Genomic DNA, 8759 nt, shown 5'->3' on the forward strand with positions numbered 1-8759 from the left:
CCCATCACTCGCCTTTTTGGCATCTCCCCTGACTATAAGTCACTTCGTGTCTTTGGTTGCGCTTGTTGGCCCAATCTTAGGCCATACAACACACGCAAACTTGCGTTTCGTTCAAAAAAATGTGTCTTTCTTGGCTATAGTCCCATTCATAAAGGAGTCAAATGCCTAGATGTTTCTACTGGCCGAGTCTATATCTCACGAGATGTGGTCTTCGATGAGTCAATTTTTCCCTTTGCAACTCTCCATCCCAACGCCGGAGCACTTCTCAAACAAGCCATCCTTCTTCTTCCCCCACATCTCCAAACTTCCGATCATGGGGGCGACAATTGTACTAACCCAACTAATGATTGTATTACCAGAGAGTTATCTCCATGTGTGCAGGATTCTACAGCAGAAATCGGGGCAGAAAACGGTGAAGCAAATGATCAAAATTTTGCAGATTTGCCACCCATATTGCATGCAACAGAAGAAGACGAAGGCGGGGCAGAACACGAGGAAGATTTGGCGGCGGCGGCAGCACCTGGAACTCCTGTGCGCGCGCAACCCCGTACGCCAGTCAGCCCCTCCATCGCCCCGCACCAATCAGCGAGCTCCACGTCAGGCGGGAGCACACCGCGTCCCACGTGCGGGCCGACCGCGCCAGGCACGACAGCGACGCGTCTCACGAGCGGGCCGACCGCGCCAGGTACGACGTCGCGTCCCACGAGCGGGTCGACCGCGCCAGGCGCGACAACAACGGCAGATTTGGTGGGACCTGCATCGGGATCTCTGTCCCCTGCGCGCATGCATGCGGCGGTTGGCAGCGGCGGATCCTCTGCGGCAATTTCTTCAGGGACATCAGCCACACCGCAGGCAACACAGATGTCCTCCGGATCTGCTGCGAACGGCGATCTCGACAGGGGCTCGGGATCTGCGAGCGAGACGGCTGCGTCATCTCCTGTGCCTCAACCAGCGCAAATACGAAGAAGTAAAACCCAACCGGTTGCAACTTCTCGTGTCACGACTCGGTCACAAAGAGGTATAAAAAATCCAAAGGTTCGAACTGATGGCACTATTCCATATGGCATGTTATGTGTAGCAGGGGAACCAGGAAATTTGGATGATGCACTCAGAGATCCAAAATGGAAACATGCAATGGATGAAGAGCACTCAGCGCTCATGAGAAACAAGACTTGGCATCTTGTGCCAGAACAGAGAGGTAAAAATGTCACTGATTGCAAATGGGTTTACAGAATAAAAAGGAAAGCAGATGGCTCCATTGACAGGTATAAAGCTCGTCTAGTTGCAAAAGGTTTTAAACAGCGATATGGTTTGGACTATGAGGATACTTTTAGTCCTGTGGTTAAAGCTGCAACTATTAGACTTGTGTTAGCTATATCTGTATCCAGGGGATGGAGCTTGAGACAGCTAGATGTCCAGAATGCGTTTTTGCATGGTGTTCTGGAAGAGGAGGTTTACATAAGACAACCACCTGGGTATGTTGACAAAAAGGTACCTCATTATGTGTGCAGGCTTGACAAAGCACTCTATGGTCTGAAGCAAGCATCAAGGGCATGGTACTCAAGGTTAAGTTCACAGTTGAAACGTTTAGGTTTTGTTGCATCCAAAGCTGATACTTCTCTGTTTATTTACAACAAGGCAAACACAACTATATTTGTGCTAGTATATGTTGATGATATCATAGTTGCAAGCTCCTCACAAAGTGCCACCAATGCTCTCCTACATGATTTAAGTTCAGAGTTTGCATTAAAGGATCTTGGTGATCTACATTTCTTCTTAGGCATTGAGGTTAAGAAAATTCAAGATGACATAGTGTTAAATCAAGAGAAATATGCCACTGAACTTCTGGTTTGAATGGGAATGAAGGACTGTAAGCCTTCATCCACACCTTTATCATCCTCAGAGAAACTATCATCTTTTGAAGGTGAGCCACTGAAAGAAGAGGAGATCACAAAATATAGGAGTGCAGTAGGAGCACTGCAATACTTGACACTGACAAGACCTGATATTTCTTTTGCTGTTAATAAAGTTTGCCAGTATCTTCATGCACCTACTAGCATACATTGGACTGCAGTCAAAAGAATTGTACGATACATAAAACATTCTGTGAGCTTGGGTCTTCAGGTAAAACACTCCAAATCCACTCTTGTTAGTGCCTTCTCTGATGCTGACTGGGCAGGATGCAGTGATGATAGAAGATCAACATGAGGTTTTGTAGTGTTCTTTGGTTCTAATCTTATATCTTGGAGTGCTAGAAAACAAGCCACAGTGTCCAGGTCAAGTACTGAGGCTGAATATAAGTCATTAGCAAATGCAACTGCTGAGATCATTTGGCTTGAATCATTGTTAAAAGAACTAGAAGTTAAACAGCATCGTGTGTCATGTTTATGGTGTGACAATCTAGGAGCCACATATCTCTCTGCAAATTCAGTGTTTCATGGCAGAACAAAGCACATAGAAATTGACTTTCATTTTGTCAGAGAAAGGGTTGCAGAGAAGAAGTTGGACATACGGTTCATTCCCTCTAGAGATCAAGTCGCAGATGGGTTCACTAAAGCCTTGCCAGTTAAACCATTCGAGGAGTTCAGGAGGAATCTTAATATAGGATAGTTGAGATTAAGGGAGGGTGTTAGACTTAGAGATATATTATTGTTGTAATCTCAATCTATCTCTATCTCTTCCTTAAACGAATCCTATCTGTATTCCTTTCTTGTAAACCAAGGCAAGGGTTTTGCCCAATATAAATAAACACCGCGGCTCCTCTCGAGGAGTAGGAACGCTTCCATGTGACACATCGCATGCACGCGTGCGGTTACTTGCTTCTCTCTCTCCAACGCATTCGCGTCTTTCTGAACCAGCCGCCTCACTCTTCTTCTCCTTCCCAGTTCCCACCGGTCCCATCTACTCTCTCCTCTTTCACTTCTCTCTAGCTGCTCTCATCCGTCTCCTCCACATCCTCTCATTTCTTCCATGGATGAACTCCACCCATCATGGTTGTGGGAGGACAGCCAACCTATAGAGGGCAGTCAGTCCATGGACAACAACTTGCGCTCACGGAGGACAACTTGCTGGTGGACGACAGCTTGCTCGAGGTGGACGACAGCGAGCTCGCATATGGCGACATGATCTCTCTCTTGGACGGCGACATGCTGCAGGAAGGCATGCCCCCATGGACGGCGGCGTGCTCCCGGTTGCAAAGGGCCGCAAGCTCGCGGATGGCGGTGTGTTCCATGAAGATGGCGCACCCACGGACGACGGCTTCCTCCCGCTCGCGTACGATGAAGAGCTCGCGGACGACGAAGCACTCGCGGACGGCGGCGTGATCCATTTAGGCGACGCACCCGCGAACGGCACCGCGCTCGTGGATGACTGCGTGTTCCAGGAAGGTGACTCACAAAACAATCTACTGTTGTTGATTTGCATGTCGAAAAGCGATCAAACAAAGCAGAAAAAAGTCATAGCGAAATCAAATAGTAAGAATCAATTCATACTGTCGTCACTCTTCTCGAATACATAGACGTGATTCATGTCCTCGGCATGGCTGTTGTATTGATCCTCCACCTCATCCCAATTAATGGCTGAAGTGAGGTCGAAGCTAGCCATTGCATTCCCGTGGCAAAAGAGGGATAAACAAAGAAAGTGAGGATAGAATTTGGTGCGGCTCTGTTCATGGTGGTGAGATTTATAGACATGAGTTTTGAGTTTTAATGGTCAAGGCGCTAAGCTAAATTTTGAGCTGCTAACCTATGGCGGGTGTTCAGTTTAGGAGGGAGTTGGTGTTTTTGACGGAAATATTTCATCTGCCAAAATCAAACGAATTGTTTTGGCTCCAATTCCACCAGTTTCAAGCGCAACTGCTATTCTTCCTGCCTCGATGTTCTTCTTGCTCATAGGTCATGCAACCGGTGAAAGATTGGTGCGGATATTGAGGATATTTTGCAAAGAGAAAGAGAGCTGCATGCAGTCGCATGCAGAGAGATGGAGAGGAGAGAGAGAACCGCATGCACGCAGAGAGGTGGAGACAGGAGAATCGTGGGCACGAGAAGAACAAATCCTTGCATGCGTGCAGTAACTACCCGACGTCCCTTCCGTAGCAATAGAGGGGTAGAATCATCCGATTTTTGTTGCTCTCCCCTTTCCTTGGTATGCGAGTTGAGCATAGAACGCAAAGTAAAAAGTACCGGAGGGAGTAGGTCTTCTTCCCCAAGAGACCTCACCTTTCTTCCGCAAAAAGCTTCGTTGTTGCTCCTAAGCTTAATCTTGCCCAATCTCTCTTTCTAGCAATCGATTCTTGTTGATGTTCTAGGGTTTGGAGAAAAAGGCCTTGATCTACACTTCCACCAAAAGAAAAGATGTTCCCCTCATTAATCTCTTGCGTATTTTGTTACTCTTGGTTGTTTGAGCACCCTAGACGGAAGATGTCACCTTGAAGCCATAGTCCATTAGGGTGAAGCTTCGTGGTTTCGTTGGGAGCCTCCAATTCAGTTGTGGAGATTGCCCCAACCTTGTTTGTTAAGGTTCAGTCGCCGCCTTCAAGGGCACCACTAGTGGAATCACGACATATCGCATTGTGTGAGGGCGTGAGGAGAATACAGTGGCCTTAGTGGCATCTTGCGAAGCATTGTGCCTCCACACCACTCTAACGAGGACGTACTTCCCCTCAAAGGGAAGAAACTTTAGAAACACATCATCGTCTTCATCGGTTCCACTTGTGGTTACTTCTTACATTTACTTGCCTTTGTTACTTGTTTGTTATTGTTGTTGTTATCATCATATAGGTTGCTCACTTAGTTGCATATCTAGACAACTTATTTGTTGCTAAACTTAATTTGTTAAACAAAAGCTTAAAATTGATAGTTGCCTATTCACCCCTCTCTAGTCTACCATATCGATCCTTTCACCGTAAATACCTCAAGCTCCTCAGGTAGGGAGTTATTGAAGGTCAGTGTGCTGATTCAATGAGGAATATTTCTACGCATTAGGGGGAGATTTCAAATACCATAAAGAATGCCAGGAAATTAGTGGAATATTCAACACATTCGTGCCTCAAATCCACGTACTCAAAGATGTGAACCACGCGTTTAGAAGATGTACAACATTACTGATTCATTTACCAGATTCATTTACTGAATATAAAGGTATCACACAATCCTGCAATCCTGCAAAAATGTGCGTGAAAGAGTGAAGGTATCAACAAAAATTACTCCACTCCCCGTTCAAAGCAATAGGGGAGAAGTATGGCAAAAGTACATTAGGATTCAACTTCCCGCAAACAAGAATATCGAGGCCTCTCAATCAATAAATGCAAGTCAACTTGACGTTGACAAACACCCACTGGATGGGAAACCTCCACCAACCCAAGCATACGAGCATTCTGTTCCAATTGTCTGCTAACATAATCGTTGAAACTTTATTGTTTGGCAACAAAGTTATCAAATTCATCCAAGCATAAGCTAGCAGGTTTATCAAAAGCAATATCACTCTCATCAAACCTATGCAGAGAATTTACTTCTACTACCTGTATCGGGTTATCAAGACCATGGATCTCTTCGATAGGTGGTAGATTTTTGACATCTTCAGATTTAATGCCTTTCTCTCGCATGGATTTCTTGGCTTCTTGCATATCTTCAGGACTGAGGAATAGAATACCTCTTTTCTTCGGAGTTGGCTTAGGAGGTGGTTCGGGAATAGTCCAAGCATTCTCATTGCATAAGATGTTATTCAATAGGATCTCAGCTTGTTCTACGGTTCGTTCCCTAAAAACACAACCGACACAACTATCTAGGTGGTCTTTGGAAGCATCAGTAAGTCCATTATAGAAGATATCAAGTATTTCATTCTTCTTAAGAGGGTGATCAGGCAAAGCATTTAGCAGCTGGATAAGCCTCCCCCAAGCTTGTGGGAGACTCTCTTCTTCAGCTTGAGCAAAGTTGTATATTTCCTGCAAGGCAGCTTGCTTCTTATGGGCAGGGAAATATTTTTCAGAGAAGTAGTAGACCATATCCTGGGGGCTACACACACAACCAGGAGCAAGAGAAGTGAGCCAGGTCTTAGCATCATCCTTTAGCGAGAAAGGAAATAGCTTGAGGATATAGTAGTGGCGGATCTTTTCCTCACTAGTGAATAGGGTGGCTATATTGTGCAGTTTGGTAAGATGGGCTGCAACCGTTTCAGACTCATAACCGTGAAAAGGATCAGATTCGACCACAGTGATTACTCAGGATCGACAGAGAATTCATAATCCTTATCGGTCACAAAGATAGGTGAAATGGCAAACTTCGGGTCGTATTTGATCCTAGCATTCAGAGATTTTTCTTTCCACTTGCGTAGTAATTTCTCAACATCATAGCTATCCTTACACGCAAGAAAATCCTCAGCTATCTCTCCCTCCATAACATAACGCTCAGGTCTAACAGGCAATTCAGGCATAATAGCAGGTTCTACTTCAATAGTATCAGCAGTTTCAGAAGTATCATCACATCTAGCAGCAACCCTAGCAATTTGTGCATCAAGGAATGCACCTAGTGGCAAAGCAGTATCAAGCATATAGCATCATCAGACATAGTATCAAGCATAGCATCATCATAAGAATCATGGGCAGCAGAAGTAGCATCATCAAGCACAGGTGACATATCAAGATTTCTAGCAGTAGGTGATGTCGCAAACTTACTCATAACTGAAGGTGAATCAAGTGCAGAGCTAGATGGTAGTTCCTTACCTGTCCTCGTAGTTGAGGGCAAGATTTTAGTTCCTGGATCTTTCGGATTCTTCATATTGACCAGAAGACGTCAATCCCAAGTGACTCAGAGAATATAGTTGTGCTTCCCCGGCAACGGCGCCAGAAAATAGTCTTGATAACCCACAAGTATAGGGATCGCAACAGTTTTCGAGGGTAGAGTATTCAACCCAAATTTATTGATTCGACTCAAGGGAAAGCGAAAGAATATTCTCAAGTATTAGCAGTTGAGTTGTCAATTCAACCACACCTGAAAGATTTAGTGTTTGCAACAAAGTATCAGTAGCAAGGTGGTATGATAGCAGCAGTAGCAATAGTAACCAGTAGCAGCAGAGTAACAACAGTAGCATCAAAGTAACAACAGCAGCAGCAAAGTAACGTAGCAAGGACCAGTAGTAAAAGACTCGTAGGCATTGGATCGGTGATGGATGATTATGCGGGATGTGATTCATCATGTAACAGCTATAACACGGAGAGATAAGTAACTAGCTCCCGTTCGTCAATCTAATGTAGGCATGTATTCCGTATGTACTCATACGTGCTTAGGGAAAAGAACTTGCATGACATCTATTGTCCATCCCTCCCGTGGCAGCGGGATCCTAATGGAAACTACGGGATATTAAAGTTCTCCTTTTAATAAAGAACCGGGCCAACGCATTAACACTTGGTGAATACATGAACTCCTCATACCATGGTCATCTTCGGGAGTGGTTCCGGCTATTGTCACTCCGGGGTTGCCGGGTCATAACACATAGTAGGTGACTACAACTTGCAAGATAGGATCTAAAACACACATATATTGGCGACAACATAATAGGTTCAGATCTGAAATCATGGCACTCGGGCCCTAGTGACAAGCATTAAGCATGGCAAAGTAATAGCAACATCAATCTCAGAACATAGTGGATACTAGGGATCAATCCCCGTCAAAACTAACTCGATTACATGATAGATCTCATCCAACTCATCATCGTCCAGCAAGCCTACGATGAGATTACTCACGAACGGTGAAGAGCAACATGGAATTGGCGATGAAGGAAGGTTGATGATGACGATGGCGACGATCTCCCCTCTCCGGAGCCCAGAACGGACTCCAGATCTGCCCTCCAGATGAAGAACAGGAGGTGGCGGCGCCTACGTATCGTAAAACGCGATGAATGCTTCTCCTTTATTTTTTTCCGGGCGAAACGGAATAAAACGAGCTGAGTTTGGAGGCGGTGGAGCCATGTGGGCCCCACAATCCTGCCAGGCGCGGCCAGGGGGTGGCCGTGTTGGAAATATGCCCTAGAGGCAATAATAAAATGGTTATTATCATATTTCCTTGTTCATGATAATTGTCTATTGTTCATGCTATAATTGTGTTAACAGGAAACAGTAATACATGTGTGAATAAATAGATCACAATGTGTCCCTAGCAAGCCTCTAGTTGGCTAGCTCGTTAGTCAATAGATGATCATGGTTTCCTGATGATGAGCATTAGATGTCATTGATAACGGGGTCACATCATTGGGAGAATGATGTGATGGACAAGACCCAATCCTAAGCATAGCACTAGATCGCATTGTTCGTATGCTAAAGCTTTTCTAATGTCAAGTATCTTTTCCTTCGACCGTGAGATTGTGCAACTCCCGGATACCGTAGGAGTGCTTTGGGTGTATCAAACGTCACAACGTAACTGGGTGAATATAAAGGTGCATTACGGGTACCTCCGAAAGTGTCTGTTGGGTTGGTACGAATCGAGATCGGGATTTGTCACTCCGTGTGACGAAGAGGTATCTATGGGCCCACTCGGTAGAACATCATCATGAGCTCAATGTGACTAAGGAGTTAGTCACACAATGACGTGCTACGAAACGAGTAAAGAGACTTACCGGTAACGAGATTGAACAACGTATTGGTATAACGACGATCGAATCTCGGGCAAGTTCTATACCGACAGACAAAGGGAATCGTATACGGGATTGATTGAATCCTTGACATCGTGGTTCATCCGATGAGATCATCGTGGAGCAAGTGGGAGCCA

This window comes from Hordeum vulgare, chromosome 4H (genome assembly GCF_904849725.1).
Source record: "Hordeum vulgare subsp. vulgare chromosome 4H, MorexV3_pseudomolecules_assembly, whole genome shotgun sequence".
Lineage (NCBI taxonomy): Eukaryota > Viridiplantae > Streptophyta > Magnoliopsida > Poales > Poaceae > Hordeum > Hordeum vulgare.